The 15,980-nt window shown below is 38.9% G+C and overlaps 1 pseudogene; it reads right to left on the bottom strand.

The window, feature by feature from the left end:
* Window positions 1-13,173: 13,173 nt before the first annotated feature.
* On the bottom strand, window positions 13,174-13,663 carry LOC131489762 (prefoldin subunit 5-like; annotated as a pseudogene).
* Between the last annotated feature and the right edge of the window lie 2,317 nt (window positions 13,664-15,980).

The raw sequence follows: 15,980 nt of genomic DNA, 5'->3' as shown, positions 1-15,980 counted from the left end.
ATATGTAGAGAATGGCACATCAAACATATTAATATTCATGAAGAAAATGTGTTAATATGATAATGTTTATTATATAAAAATTTTATTTTATGTTATTAAAAAAATTTTAATATTTATTTATTTTGGAAAGAGACAGAGACAGAGTGCGAACAAGGGAGAGGCAGAGAGGAAGGAGACACAGAATCCAAAGCAGGCTCCAGGATCTGAGTTGTCAGCACAGAACCCTATGCGGGACTCTAACCCATGAACGGTGAGATCATGACCATGAACGGTGAGATCATGACACAGAATCCAAAGCAGGCTCCAGGATCTGAGTTGTCAGCACAGAACCTTATGCGGGACTCTAGCCCATGAACGGTGAGATCATGACCTGGGCCAAAGGTAGATACTTAACCAACTGAGCCAGCCAGGTGCCCCTATTATATACAAATTTTGTTTGTAAAAATATTGTTTAATGTTTATTTTATTTTTGAGAGAGAAAAAGGGAGTGTATGGGAGTAGGGGAAGGGCAAAGAGAGAGGGAGACACAGAATCTGAAGCAGTCTCCAGGCTTTGAGCTGTCAGCACAGAGCCTGACCTGGGCTTGAACCCACACATTGTGAGATCATGATCTGAGCTGAAGTCGGATGCTTAACCGACTGAGCCACCCAGGCACCCCTATATAAAAACTTTAAAATAGAATCCAAATTGTATATTTTATCATTTAATGCAGTAGGTTTGCAATGATGTTAAAATACCAATAGGAAAATCTAAGAAGAAAATTCAACAAAAGATACATAGCTGTTATCTTTAGGTATTAATTTTTCTCCATATTTAATTACTATATTTTTATATATCCTTAAATATGTAGGCATTCTTTTTATATTAAAAATGAATAATTACATTCTTATTTTTAAAAACTGGTTTAGAAATAAATTGTGATTAAATAGTTTTGAGAGATATGTGATTATTTTCATAGTGATGAGTTCTTTTTTTTTTTTTTTTAAGTAGGCTCCACGCCCAGAGCAGAACTTGAATTCATGACCTCAAGACCAAGACTCGCATGCGTTACTGACTGAGCCAGCCAGAAGCCCCCATAGTGATAAGGTCTGATCATTTTCTCTCACAGGCTGATACCTATCTATACCACTTACAATAACTGGGGTAAGCATACAACGGAGGACCACATATAATGGATCTAAATTTTAAAAGTTGTAAATCGAGAGCAAGATGATGGACTAGAAGCTTCCAGTCCTCACACCGCCCATAGAAACATAAATTTTAACAACCATTCATGGACAAGAATACCATTATGGGAGCCCAAGAATACAGCTGAGAGATTCCCAAACTGAAATGGAGCAAAAAATCTGAGAAGAACTTCATTTTATGAGGCCAGCATTACTCTGACACCGAAGCCAGATACAGCAATTTTGTTTGCAATATACAAGCAAAGTGTAGATTGTGTGAACACGCACATTCACATACATGTATACACACACACACACACACACACACACACACACACACACACACATCTCTTCTGTATGATCAGATTGCATAAATCGCTAATTAGACATTTGGATGGATAAAATGCCCAATGTGTAATTCTTGTTGTGCTGCTGATCAGCAGCACAGAGGATTGGTCTCTGCCAGACACAGAGGATTGGTCCCCAGTTCCATCAAGCTAATAAAAAGCCAGTCCTCTGCTTCACTCAACATGCAATAATCATCCTGTGTAGACCTATCTTCTCTCCTCTAGGTCTCAATGAAATTTGATAATTGTGTTACTTTGTGTGTGTGGGGGGGGGGGAGGGGGGAGAAAGCCATTTCACAGCATTGTGAAAAGGGAAGCAGTGCATCAACACTTTTGGATGCTGAGCACTTGGCAACATTTTTCTCTTGGGCTGTGAGGCATGCATCCTGGAAAACCGATGTACTTATTATGGGTTTTCCAATTGCACTGCGTCGTTAGACATAAGGTTTTATAGAAGACATCAGGTCAGAGATGTCCCTTTCTGTGCTTTGGCCGCTTTACCTTTTTTCAAGACCATTCACATAATAAGAAGTTATTTCGAAGCAGCATTTTACAAGAAAAAAAATACAAATGCATTGTAAATAGCATTTAATTTCCTGCAGGAGAATAGCTCAAAAATGGTAATTATCTAAAGCGCTGAAAAAAAAAATCCAGCAATCATTAAACAGGTTTCAATCTTTTGATAATAAATAGATGCACAGGATCTAACTGGCATTAGAAATAATGAAACATTTCATAGTTGGCATAATATTTTTTGTTGTATCAATATTTCAAAATATTACAAAAATCAAAATAACAAATTATGAACAATTGAGCTTGAAAAACATGAAAAGAATTACTGCATATCCACAATAATGGGGATGAAAAAGAAAGTTATTTTACATATTTTTCACACAACATTCTTTGTTGTCTGGGCTCTATCTGTCCTCAAAAGCAGAACAGAAAGGCAAGAATATTTCTGATCGTTGTCAAGAATTGCTTTAGGATTTCCAGTTCTCTTATTGCTTTTAATTTCTTTTAACACTTACTCATTTTTGAGAGAGAGAGACAGAGTGCAAGTGGGGGTGGGGCAGGAGAGAGGGAGACACAGAATCCAAATCAGGTTCCAGGCTCTGAGCTGTCAGCACAGAGCCCAACTCGGGGCTTGAACTCACAAACTGGGAGATCATGACCTGAGTCGAAGTCAGATGCTTAACTGACTGAGCCAGTCAGGCACCCCTCTTATTGCTTTTATATTAAGCAAGTGAAATGAATCTGTTTTATTTCTCAAACTGTGAAAGTTGTTCCCAACTGCATCTACTCTATAGTGTTTATGACAAAATGTCTAGTCTCCTTATCAAATATGCAAATGTTTATTTTAATTTAACGTGATGTTTCCAATTCAGTTACGAGTTTCCTGAAAGGGTGAACGGCTTAATGAATTAATTCTGATGCCCGCCCATTTCTTACTATTTTAGGTCTCAATACGTACTACAAGGAAAGTCCTTTAAAGTCTGCAGTGTAATCATTCTGTAAAGAAACTTACGTTATGCATACTCGTAGGGTCACAGTAGTCTCATGGTTTCTAGTATCACAAAAATGCTTTGAGATTTTGATGAAATCTGTGTGGATCTATGGATCATTTCCTTTGATAACATACAATAAATGACAAAAATAAATATGCAATTTTGGTGGATCTCTGTCCTTTTAGAGTGTAAGGGTTTCATTTGAGGACCCCCAGTTTATTTTTCTCCCCTATGTGTGGTGAATGGGAATTTAGAATAAGCAAAACGGGAAAAACAAGTGGGCTATTAAGTTTGAAGTGTGATGATGGCTTCACCTTTGTGCACCTCTGTCCCCTTTGGCAAAATGAGGCGATTGAATGAGATGATCTTGGAACCCATTCCACCTCTGACATTCTATAATTATAGATAACAATTATAATGATGTTGATAATTTCTCTAGAATAGCCATCCTCAAACTGTGCTCTTCAAGCCATGGGGTATTAGGAGGTGCTTAAGAGTTATCACAAGTTTGTTAATCAATGCACTGCATCTAAGACTGGGTTTAAGTGCTCAGATACTAACTAGAGCAGTTCCTCTTGAACGTAATTAGGCATCTGTGTGTGAGTTCATTTATATATTTAAATGCTGTGCGGTATGCTAGCCACCAGTCACAGGAGGCTATTGAGCACTTGAAATGTGGTCAGTGAGACTTGAGGAACTGAATTTTTAGTTTCATTTAATTTTAACTTAAGCAGCACCTGTGGCTAGTTTCTTTTTTTTTTATTTTTATTTATTTTAAAAAAAAAAATTTTTTTTTAACGTTTATTTATTTTTGAGACAGAGTGAGACAGAGCATGAACGGGGGAGGGGCAGAGAGAGAGGGAGACACAGAATCAGAAGCGGGCTCCAGGCTCTGAGCCATCAGCCCAGAGCCCGACGAGGGGCTCGAATTCACGGACCATGAGATCGTGACCTGGGCCGAAGTCGGACGTCTAACCAACTGAGCCACCCAGGCGCCCCATCTGTGGCTAGTTTCTAAGATGTTGGACAGGGCAATTCTAGGAATTTCTGAGCGAAATAACCTGCCTCAGTTTCTTATTATTAGAAATCTTTTTTTTTTCTTAATTTCAGTCCCAAATCTACTTTGTATTTATGTCTGATTTACTTATTATTGTAAAATTGAGATATAATTGTCATACGTTATATGAATTTCAGGTGTCCAACATAAGGTTTCAATATTTGTATATATTGTGAAGCAATCACCATAATATAAAATAATTAAGTCATGGGGATGTGATGTACAGAATGGCGACTATACTTAATAATACTGTATTATATATTTGAAAGTTGCTAAAAGAGTAGATCTTGAAAGTTCTCATCATTAACAATCTTTAAACATCAGCTGATGACTAATTTAAAGAGTTATTTAGAGGCAATCCAAGCATCAAATGAATAATTGTACTGGGTGACTGAAGTTTGTGAGTTAAAATCTTTTGCTCAGATTATAAAGTAGGCACAGACTTTGACTCCTAAGATCCGGGGTGAATTCCACCTCTGCAGGGTAGTAGCGGAGTGTTCTGTCAAGTGAGTCACTGACATCTGTAACCCTCCCCTTCTTTGGTTAAAGCAAGTACAATCATTCCAATCTCACAGGATTGCTGTGAGGATTAAAGACAATCATTTGTATGTAGGTCCCAGTGAAGGGCGTGGCTCATGAAATTTACTTTCTACGAGTGCTATTTCACCTCTCCATGTAGTTATGTAACGTGTAAGCCAGGCATGTTTAATTCACCTTTTGAAATGTACAGGTAAAATACATCTTTAGTGCCGAGGATGGAAAAAATAAAACAATGATACAGATGCTGCTAAACCAGTTTTACTTTTCCAAATGTGACTTCTAATTTGATGGCTGACTGTCCTGGTATATCCCAAGACTGAATAAGGAGTTTGAGGATGAAGATTTACAGTTATAGCTTAATGTAGACAGTACAGCTTTGCATCCAGCAAGTATATCCACTGACACTAGCAATAACATTACTGTCAACTCCAGAGTGGGCTTGTCACTGAGTCTTGAAAGACCTGTGCGTGTGCTGATGGGGCTATACATTTCTTCCTTGATTTGACTTCTCCAGAGGGACTAAGTCACCTGTAGTAGAGGCATGTTGATTTCCCAGGAAGACAGTTCAGGTGAATAGGATTGTGATCGCCTCTACCCTCGGGGAATTAACCTTAGGAGAATGATCCAACTTTCTCTTCATAAATCAAAAAGATATTTCTTGGGATGCCTGGATGGCTCGGTCGGTTGAGCATTGGACTCTTGATTTGGGCTCAGATCATGGTCCCAGGATTATGGGATCAAGCTCCGTGTTGGGCTCCACACTGATCGTGGAGCCTGCTTAAGATTCTCTCTCTCTCCCTCTGCCCCTCTCCCCCACTCACACACCCTCTCTCTCTAAAATAAAAAAAATAAAAAAAGATGAAAAGATATTTCTTGGGCAAATTTCTGAGTGAGGAACACTGAAAGGAGACTCTATTTTCTGTTACTTAATAAATGTAGTGCTCCCAGCATGCCCTGACACCCACAAATGTGAGACGTGAACACAAATTTTCCAGTTATATGTATTTTCCACTTATGTTTTTCAGTAGCTTTTTAAATTTTGAGTATAGCTGACACACAATGGTACATTATTTTCAGGTGCACAACCTGATTCAACTTCTCTATATGTTATGCTATGCCTACCACAAGTGTGAGCTACCAACTGTCACCATGCACTATTACAGTATCATTGACAATATTCCCTGCACTGTGGCTTTTATTCCCATGACTTATTTATCCCGTAACTGTAAGCTTGTATCTCCCACTCCCCTTCACCCACTTTGCCCCTCCCCTACCCTCTTCCCCATGGCAACCATCAGTTTGTTCTCTGTATTTTTAGGTCTGATTCTGCTTTTTGTTTGTTTTTTCATTTGTTTTGGTTTTTAGATTTCACAGATGAGTGAAATCATATGGCATTTGTCTTTGTCTGACATATTTCACTTAGCATAATATCCTTTTGGTCCATCTGTGTTGTTGCAAATGGCAAGATTCTGTCCTTTTTGTGGCTGTGTAATATTCTGTGTGTGTGTGTATACATTGTATATATATATTCCATTGTGTTCCTTATCTACTCATCTATCAATGCAGATGACATGATACTCTATGTAGAAAACCCTAAAGACTCTACCAAAAAACTGTTAGAATTCAGTTTTTCATACTGAATTTCATACTGATGAATTCAGTAATGTTGTAGGATATAAAATGAATTCCCAGAAATTGGTAGCATTTCTATAAATTAATAATAAACAATTGCACCAAAAATAATAAAATGCCGAGGAATGAACTTAACTAAGGAGGTGAAAGACCCATACTCTAAAAACTATAAAACATTGATGAAAGAAACTGAGGATGACACAAATTGAAAGGTATTTTCCACTTATTCTTGACTCTAAATTCCAATTCACAGATTTCCACTCTAAATGTGCTTAAGGGGAAAGAGTTTTTCAAAAATTTTAGTCTAGGTGATTTATTCCCATGCTCCATCAAATTCTTGAGTTTCCTTGTAGTTGAAAGCCAGAAACCTAAAAATAATTCTGTTTTATAATATCTAGTTAACATACTTCTTTCCTTAGAAAGGATTGTTACTTCTCTATTTCTTTGGGTGACTCCAAAATCTAAATGCCAGCTCTTCTCTTGGGACTCTCTTTGAACCCCTATGGCATAAAACAGATTTGTTCAATGAATCTCAACCAACTTACAAGATGTTTTACTGGATCAACAAAAAAATAATATTTTTATGGTGGAGGTACATGTTTTTCTGAGGACTAATAAAGGTCTGGACTTATTTTACCATTAAAGATATATTAGTAATTAGTGGCCTATTTGCAGGTGAAGACCTTCATTGACATTTGGGAAGCTGTGTCCAAGCAGCCAGTTCTAATTGACTTCAAAATGTGAAATGGCTCTACAGTGAATTACTCAATTATAAACCTCACCTCCTCCACTAAGATAAATTTTATGTAAAAATCCTGGGCATCTTCCTAGAGGGCCTGACCTGCAGGGAACCTGTCTAATTCTGATGCTCCGCAAAACTACATAATGCAAAGCCCTTTGCTTATTCTAAAAATAGTGAGTATAATTAGTCTTGCAAATCAATGTTTCCACTCATCAGGATGACAAAATAACTTGTTAAATAGCATGCTTAATTTACATATCCAAGAGTCAACAAAAGCTTCATCTACCATTTATTTGATTATATCCTTTTAGGAGAAAAAAAATGCAGTTCATTGGCCGGCTGCCACTCTCCAAAATATAGGAGGTAATTAGAACCATACTGTTGTCATGTTTTCATAGCAAAATACAATCTGCTTTCAGAGCAAGTATGCCATTATCTTATCTGGAGCTCCTTTATTCATAATTATTATGTTATTTACGCTTATGGGCAAAATTAATAAAAATATGAGTAAATTGACAATGGATTTTACATGTACCATCTTGTGTTTATCTCAACAAAATTTTTAGAAATAAAAATAAATATCACATACACATGCATATATTTGTAAATACTTCACTTTTTTGTATAATAAAGGACAAAATAATATGCAATAATAAATGTTTAATAATTAAAAATCTTTAATTTTTTCAAGGGATATGAAACATAGTAATGTAAAGAATTTTACTGATACTAGAATTGTACTATAATTAAAACATTTGGGGGCCCAGCAGCAAAAATCTACCAAGTTTATGAGAACATGTGAAAAATTTAAAGAGAAGGATAAATTTAGGTGTGTATTTCTTTTGTATTTCTACTTTCATCTCTGGATGTGGGTTACTATTTTTTGGTTCATTTTAAAACAAAGTTCCGGGCGCCTGGGTGGCTCAGTCAGTTGAGCGTCCGACTTCGGCTCAGGTCACGATCTTGCGGTCCGTGAGTTCGAGCCCCGCGTCAGGCTCTGGGCTGATGGCCCAGAGCCTGGAGCCTGCTTCCGATTCTGTGTCTCCCTCTCTCTCTGCCCCTCCCCCGTTCATGCTCTGTCTCTCTCTGTCTCAAAAATAAATAAATGTTCTTCTTCTTCAAAATTACTTTGGCTATTCGGGGCCTTTTGTGGTTCCATATGAATTTTAGGATTGCTTGTTCTAGTTTCAAGAAGAATGCTGGTGCAATTTTGATTGGGATTGCATTGAATGTGTAGATAGCTTTGGGTAGTACAAAGCTGTCATCATCAAGACAGCATGGTATTGGCATAAAAACAGACACATAGACCAATGGAATCGAATAGAAACCCCAGAACTAGACCCACAAACATATGGCCAACTCATTTTTGACAAAGCAGGAAAGAATATCCAATGGAAAAAAGACAGTCTCTTTAACAAATGGTGCTGGGAGAACTGGACAGCAACATGCAGAAGGTTGAAACTAGACCACTTTCTCACACCATTCACAAAAATAAACTCAAAATGGATAAAGGACCTGAATGTGAGACAGGAAACCATCAAAACCTTAGAGGAGAAAGCAGGAAAAGACCTCTCTGACCTCAGCCGTAGCAATCTCTTACTCGGCACATCCCCAAAGGCAAGGGAATTAAAAGCAAAAGTGAATTACTGGGACCTTATGAAGATAAAAAGCTTCTGCACAGCAAAGGAAACAACCAACAAAACTAAAAGGCAACCAACGGAATGGGAAAAGATATTTGCAAATGACACATCGGACAAAGGGCTAGTATCCAAAATCTATAAAGAGCTCATCAAACTCCACACCCGAAAAACAAATAACCCAGTGAAGAAATGGGCAGAAAACATGAATAGACACTTCTCTAAAGAAGACATCCGGATGGCCAACAGGCACATGAAAAGATGTTCAACGTCGCTCCTCATAAGGGAAATACAAATCAAAACCACACTCAGATACCACCTCACGCCAGTCAGAGTGGCCAAAATGAAGAAATCAGGAGACTATAGATGCTGGAGAGGATGTGGAGAGACGGGAACCCTCTTGCACTGTTGGTGGGAATGCAAATTGGTGCAGCCGCTCTGGAAAGCAGTGTGGAGGTTCCTCAGAAAATTAAAAATAGACCTACCCTATGACCCAGCAATAGCACTGCTAGGAATTTATCCAAGGGATACAGGAGTACTGATGCATAAGGGCACTTGTACCCCAATGTTTATAGCAGCACTCTCAACAATAGCCAAATTATGGAAAGAGCCTAAATGTCCATCAACTGATGAATGGATAAAGAAATTGTGGTTTATATACACAATGGAATACTACGTGGCAATGAGAAAGAATGAAATATGGCCTTTTGTAGCAACGTGGATGGAACTGGAGAGTGTGATGCTAAGTGAAATAAGCCATACAGAGAAAGACAGATACCATATGGTTTCACTCTTATGTGGATCCTGAGAAACGTAACAGAAACCCATGGGGTAGGGGAAGGGAAAAAAAAAAAAAAGAGGTTAGAGTGGGAGAGAGCCAAAGCATAAGAGACTGTTAAAAACTGAGAACAAACTGAGGGTTGATGGGGGGTGGGAGGGAGGGCAGGGTGGGTGATGGGTATTGAGGAGGGCACCTTTTGGGATGAGCACTGGGTGTTGTATGGAAACCAATTTGACAGTAAATTTCATATATTAAAAAATAAAAAAATAAAAAAAAAAAAAAAAAAAAAATAAATAAATAAATAAATGTTAAAAAAATTTTTTAAAAAATAAATAAATAAATAAATAAATAAAACAAAGTTCCTATGAAATTTGTTTATTCCCATAATAAACAAAATACTAATATTACTATTAATCTGCTTAGTTTTCAATCATCATATCATGATCAGTTGACTCAAATCTTTTGTGGATAGTAACTCTTCCTCGATCATCTGCTTCCCCAAACCAAAAGTGTTACGAGCTTTTTTTTTTTTTTTTTTTATTAAATTTTTTTTTTTTCAACATTTTTAATTTATTTTTGGGACAGAGAGAGACAGAGCATGAACGGGGGAGGGGCAGAGAGAGAGGGAGACACAGAATCGGAAACAGGCTCCAGGCTCCGAGCCATCAGCCCAGAGCCTGACGCGGGGCTCGAACTCACGGACCGCGAGATCGTGACCTGGCTGAAGTCGGACGCTTAACCGACTGCGCCACCCAGGCGCCCCTGTTACGAGCTTTTAAAAGTATGATTTCACTCATATGTGGAATTTAAGAAACAAAACAGATGAACATAGGGGAAGGGAAAAAAAGAGAGGGAAGCAAACCATAAAATACTTTTAATTATAGAGAACAACCTAAGGGTTGATGGAGGGAGGTGGGTGGGGGATGAGCTAGAAGGGTGAAGGGTTTTTTTTTTTTTTTTTTTTTTTTACATTTTACTTATTTTTGATAGAGAGAGGCACAGAGCACAAGTGGGGGAGGGGCAGAGAGAGACGGAGACCTAGAATCCGAAGCAGGCTCCAAGCTCTTAGCACATCAGCACAGAGCCTGATGCGGGGCTCGAACTCACAAACCCACAAACCTTGAGATCATGACCTGAGCCAAAGCCGGACACTTACCCGACTAAGTCACCCAGGTGCCCCTAACTAACTAGAATTTAAATAAAAACTTGAAATAAAAAAAAAAGTATGGCAGTTTTCCAGCAATAAATGGACTCGTCAAAGAACTGGAAAAGTTGAAATTATTGACACCAGTGAATTCTTGTTGACAGATCTCACTGGGAAGAAGTTCATTAGGAGACATTAGCTTTAGTAGCATGACCTTAGAATTAAGAATGAGAATTTTTGGCATCAGGATAGAATACCATGATAATATGGGTGCTATTTGCAAGGAAAAATGTAAATTTAATTCCATTTAAAATCATGAAATACTTGTTGAATAGATGCATTGAGCTGGCCTACTGTGTTTCAGGTTCTATTCAAAGGTTTGAAAAACCAAAGAGGAATAAAGCCAAAATGGTCACTTCCCTTATAAAACTTCCACTTTAATGAAGAAAGGAGAAGAAAAAGCAGTACTTTCACTAATAAGGGGAAGGGTATATTGTGAAAATACCTAGAAGAATGAGCTAGGCTTGTCCAGATGCCCTTTAAAATTTTAATATCTGAGGATATTAAATATAAGTTAAAACATGAAGGATTAGTAAAAGTGTTAAAAAAATTCCTATTTTACTCTTGCTTCCTCGGCTTAGTTGATTTTTAATTGCTTTAGGTCAAATGTTGCATTATTTTATGTTTAGGTTAAACTACTACTAAGCTTACTTAATAATACTCATGGCATAATAATACTTGTGTATTATTTGAATTTACTAATTAAACATGGTAAAAGTGTATTTAACATCTGAAGTTTGAAGAATGCATCATTCTTTCTAAATAGAATATGCATTGCATAAAATTCTCACTTATTACAAGTACGTGAAGGAAAGGAAAAGGAATCAAAACATTTAAAAAGTAATTATTCTGCAGCAAGCCTTTCCTAGGTACTATAGCATCAGGATAACAATAGCATAATGACAAATGTTATTGTTTTTATAAATATTCATACATAACAGATACTTATATATGATTTATACAGATGATAAATTATATAAGTTTATAGTATAATGATTGATACAATTATTATCCCTGTACAGAATTTTCACTACATGCATGGTTTTATATTAAGTTTGTAAGAAATTAAAAATGAGTTACAAACCACTTTATGTACATTCTACTTGTTACGACGATTATCCTTACATGACAATTATGTTAACTTATTTTATCAACAATTATATGGCACCTACTATGTGCTAAACCTCAAGCATAGAAAGAATTCAATCCCTACCCCAGTCCACAAAGAGCCCACAATTTAGAGAGGAAGTTGGATACGTAATGGTTCCATATGTAGTTCAGGAATGAGCAAAAACTCTTACATCTGTAATCTCATTTGATCCTGATAAGGTAAATAAGAAAAGTATTCTTATCACATTAACTTTAAATTATTTTTTAACGCTTATTTATTTTTTGAGAGAGAGACAGAGCATGAGCGGGGGGAGGGGCAGAGAGAGGGAGACACAGAACCTGAAGCAGGCTCCAGGCTCTGAGCTGTCAGCACACAGCCCGACGCGGGGCTCGAACCCACAAACTGTGAAATCATGACCTGAGCCGAAGTGGGATGTTCAACCAACTGAGCCACCCAGACGCCCCTGTCATGTTAATTTTAAAAGAAGCAGTTAAATGACTTCCCTATTACCACACATTTCGTAAATTACAGAAGCGCACTATGTGGCCGCAGTTGAGAGGAATTCACAAAGCTAAATAAAAACCACTTGAATCAGGTCCAAAAATCAGAATAAAATATAGAATTTTTAGATAAAAAGTTATCTAGATAATGGTCTCTAATGCAGCTTCTCTCAATTCCCCACTAAAAAAAAAAAAAACAATTAAGAAATGGAGAAGAGATGAACATTAATCTAAGAGTGGCAATTAGCTATTACCAACATCTGGGGCTGGAGAAGAGATTCATTAATCACAAGATGTGTGGATCCCAATTAACAATCATAATCAGAAGTTATCATTCATTCATTATTAAATGTTTGCTGTGAGCCATTTTGTTCTTCCTTGAAAGAGAGGTAGTAATATGATTTAGCTTTTTATCCCTACTATTCTGGATCCAGTTTGAAAAAAAGAAGTATCTACACTGAGCAGAAAACTGGGCAAGCAGTCCTTCTGTCTGAGATGGTCAACACGAATTCAATCATTTTTAACTTCCCAGAGACTGCCACACCCCAAAAACAGAAGGGCAAGGCTTATTCATGTGTGTTTATGTCGGTGGGAGAAGGGGTGAAGGTCTGGGCATGAAGTCCAACATGGCAGCTGTAATTTAAGAAACAGAGTGAATGGAGTCAGAAGAGTGAGGCATTCTTTGTTTTTGTATTCTATGATTTCATATCATTTTAAAAATAAGCATTAATAGAGGTGCCTGGGTGGCTCAGTTGATTAAGCATCAGACTCTTGGTTTCGGCTCAGGTCTCACAGTTCTTGAGTTTGAGCCTAACATAGGGCTCTGCTCTGACAGCGCGGAGCCTGCTTGGGATTCTCTCCCTCTCTGCTCCTCCCCTACTCTCGCTCTTTCTCTCTCTCGAAAATAAAATGAATAAACATTGATATTGTTTTCTACCCAGCTGGTACATTCATTAGCCTTAAACGCTAGATCCTTCTCTTCCTTGACCCCAAGAAGCCATGCCCACAAAGTCCTAACCTCCTTAGGCAGGGTCCCTCTGTTCCATTTCTGAAACAAGCTCTCAGACAGTAGCCTGAGTTGCCCCCCAAGGCTGTGAGCTGCTGACGCTTCTGGCTCATCATCTCCATGGCAGCCTGATTCGTGGCATGCTTCTCCTGCGGAGCAGGCTGCATTTTCTCCATTTGCTTGGTGAGGAAGTCCATCTTCCTCTTGAAAAAGCCCTTGGCATCCTCAGCTGTCTTTTCTATATAGTAACCTGTTCCCACATTGATGAGGACATGTTCCACATCATGTAGCTTCCCAGGGACATACATAGAACTCTTCACTGGGACAAGTAATTCCATTCTTTTCCCTTGTCGTCATGAACAAGAACTCCAGCTGGTTCTCAAGTATCTCCAGCTGCGGCAGGTTCAGTTTGGTGATGTTAACTGACTAGGCCATGTTGGGAAGGATACACATTTTTTTAAAAAGCATTAATATAAGCACTTAATAATAGGAGATAATATTTCTATGCAGTAATGCTTAATAAATTATATGCTTGCTCATCTAATTCAGGCCACATATGTGGGAATGACAAGTATTCCAGCTCTTAACATTACAAGTAAAATTTAGACCAAGTTCAGGAACATCCCTCCTTCTGTTATAAAATGCTTGCTCCAATCTAGCAACACCCAGTGGGTATGAGCAGTGACAAGGGGAATTTATACACCCTGAATGCACCACATCTCAACAGACTGCTTCTTACTCTAGATTAAGTAAATATATACAAACACCCCTGAGTTCTGCTTCTGCTCAGGACGCAGGAACCTTCAAGAAAGTGTCATTTCCGAACCAACAATGACAGAAAAAAAAAAAAGCAGATTATTTACAAAATCATAGCTTTCTATTGCGCTCAGCAGAGAGTTAAAGTCATGAGTCAAGTAAACTGTATTCCAGAAAGAGATAATCCCCTTTTGTGAGCAACAGGACACAGGAACTGTTTTATTTTAGCCACTAGAAGATGTGGAGGCCATACAAACAAGTAAGAAAGAAATGGCTGGAATCGTAACACATTATTAAAGAGCAAATGTGGGCTAGCAACAGGTTAGAATAACTAAAATCCGCAGACCCAGGGAGGGGTTCATGTTCATGTAGAAGCCTTTGGCATTGCTCCCCAGTAGGTGATCATGAGAGAGGTCAAGGATGTGGTGGGAGACGAGACCCCTTCGGGGGTGCAGGAGGCGGCTGCTGCTGGGGCACAGACACACAGCCTTGCCAGACGGCCTTCATCCTTCTCTGCTATGAAGCAAAAACCCTAAAACTAGGTGCATGCGCAGCAATCACTCGACACCCAGGGCCACTTAAAAATTAATTCTGAGAAAAGAATAGAAGCAAAAATCCCTCTGTTTTTGACTGAGGGTAAGAAAGCCCTCTTAACTCAGGATAAAGGCAAAAGTCAGCTGTGTCTCGAGAACACCTGTACCTGAGAGGGAGACAGGAAGCCATTGTGGATGCAGGATTCTGCGTCCATTTCAAGCAGGGGCTAGCCACCCCTGGAGAAGGAGCAGGAAACACCCTCCTGCCCGAGACAAATCACAGATCCGTGTCTGTGATGACCTTAGAAAGCCTCATCCCCAAAGGCCAGATACACAGGGCCTGCCTACGGTGGAGGCCGACCTGGGCAAGGGCCAGCCCAGCATGACCCCGTGGCAAACTGGTCCTGAGGAAAGTGAAAGTGCTCCCACTGAAGATGGAGCGAGAGTACCCTCTGAGGTCCAGGGGTGCAGGGCACCCCGAGGGCAGAGGGAGCCGGAAAACCCTGTGCACCAAGCCCTGCTCTCAGCACAGGTGAGAACAGCATCCGGAATGGCATCGAACAAAACAATAGCAACAGTGGAACCCGCACCCGGGACAACTCCTAACACAACTGAACTGGAACACTGTGTGTAATCTATTTCTGGCTGATTTTAGTAACTGCTGTCTTCAGTTATCAGCAGTTTCACTATCTATCAAGCTGTTTTGTATTTTTGTTTTGTTTTTAATTCTGCTTAGAATTTGCTGAGATTCTTGCATCTTTGCATCAATGTTTTTTTTTCTCAATTTTAGAAAGACCTTACCACTTTTTAAATATATATATATATATATATTTTTTTTTTTTTTTTTTTTTTTTAAGAAAGTGTGAGTGGGAGAGGGGCAGAGAGAAAGGGAGAGACAGAATCTGAAACAGGCTCCAGGCTCTGAGCTGTCAGCACAGAGCCCGACGCGGGGCTTGAACTCGCAAACCACGAGATCATGACCCGAGCCAAAGTCGGACACTTAACTGAGCCACCCAGGTGCCCCACTGTGGATGTTTTCTAATTTGTGGTTATATGCCAATGCTTTCACACACAGAAAATGTAGAGAATAAGTTGACTGATATGTATTTTCCACACCTCCATCTTTTGTCAAGCTGTGGGAGCTGAGAGAAGGGTCAATCTGTCTGATCTAGCTGGGCCTGGGGTTTGTCACACATGGTGTTTGATTGTGTTTGATGGAGTTCGCCACTGACTTTAGATACTCTGAGAGTTGCATGGACACTTTCTTATCAGCAGGACATGGGGCTAAGAACTGGTAGGATTCAGCAATCTGCCTGTGCTTCAGAGCTGAGCCCCCAGAGAGATCTCTTCCTACTTCCCAGCCTGGCTGGTAAGTTTCTGGGTCAGCAGGGCCCTCTCTTTGCTCTCCAGGGTTTCCCCTTCATTTCTATGCCTTCGAGAGAACTCCATAGTCCCATTGTCTG

The sequence above is a fragment of the Neofelis nebulosa genome, chromosome 11 (genome assembly GCF_028018385.1).
Source record: "Neofelis nebulosa isolate mNeoNeb1 chromosome 11, mNeoNeb1.pri, whole genome shotgun sequence".
Taxonomy (NCBI): Eukaryota; Metazoa; Chordata; class Mammalia; order Carnivora; family Felidae; genus Neofelis; species Neofelis nebulosa.
This window is presented reverse-complemented; position numbering and strand designations above follow the sequence as displayed.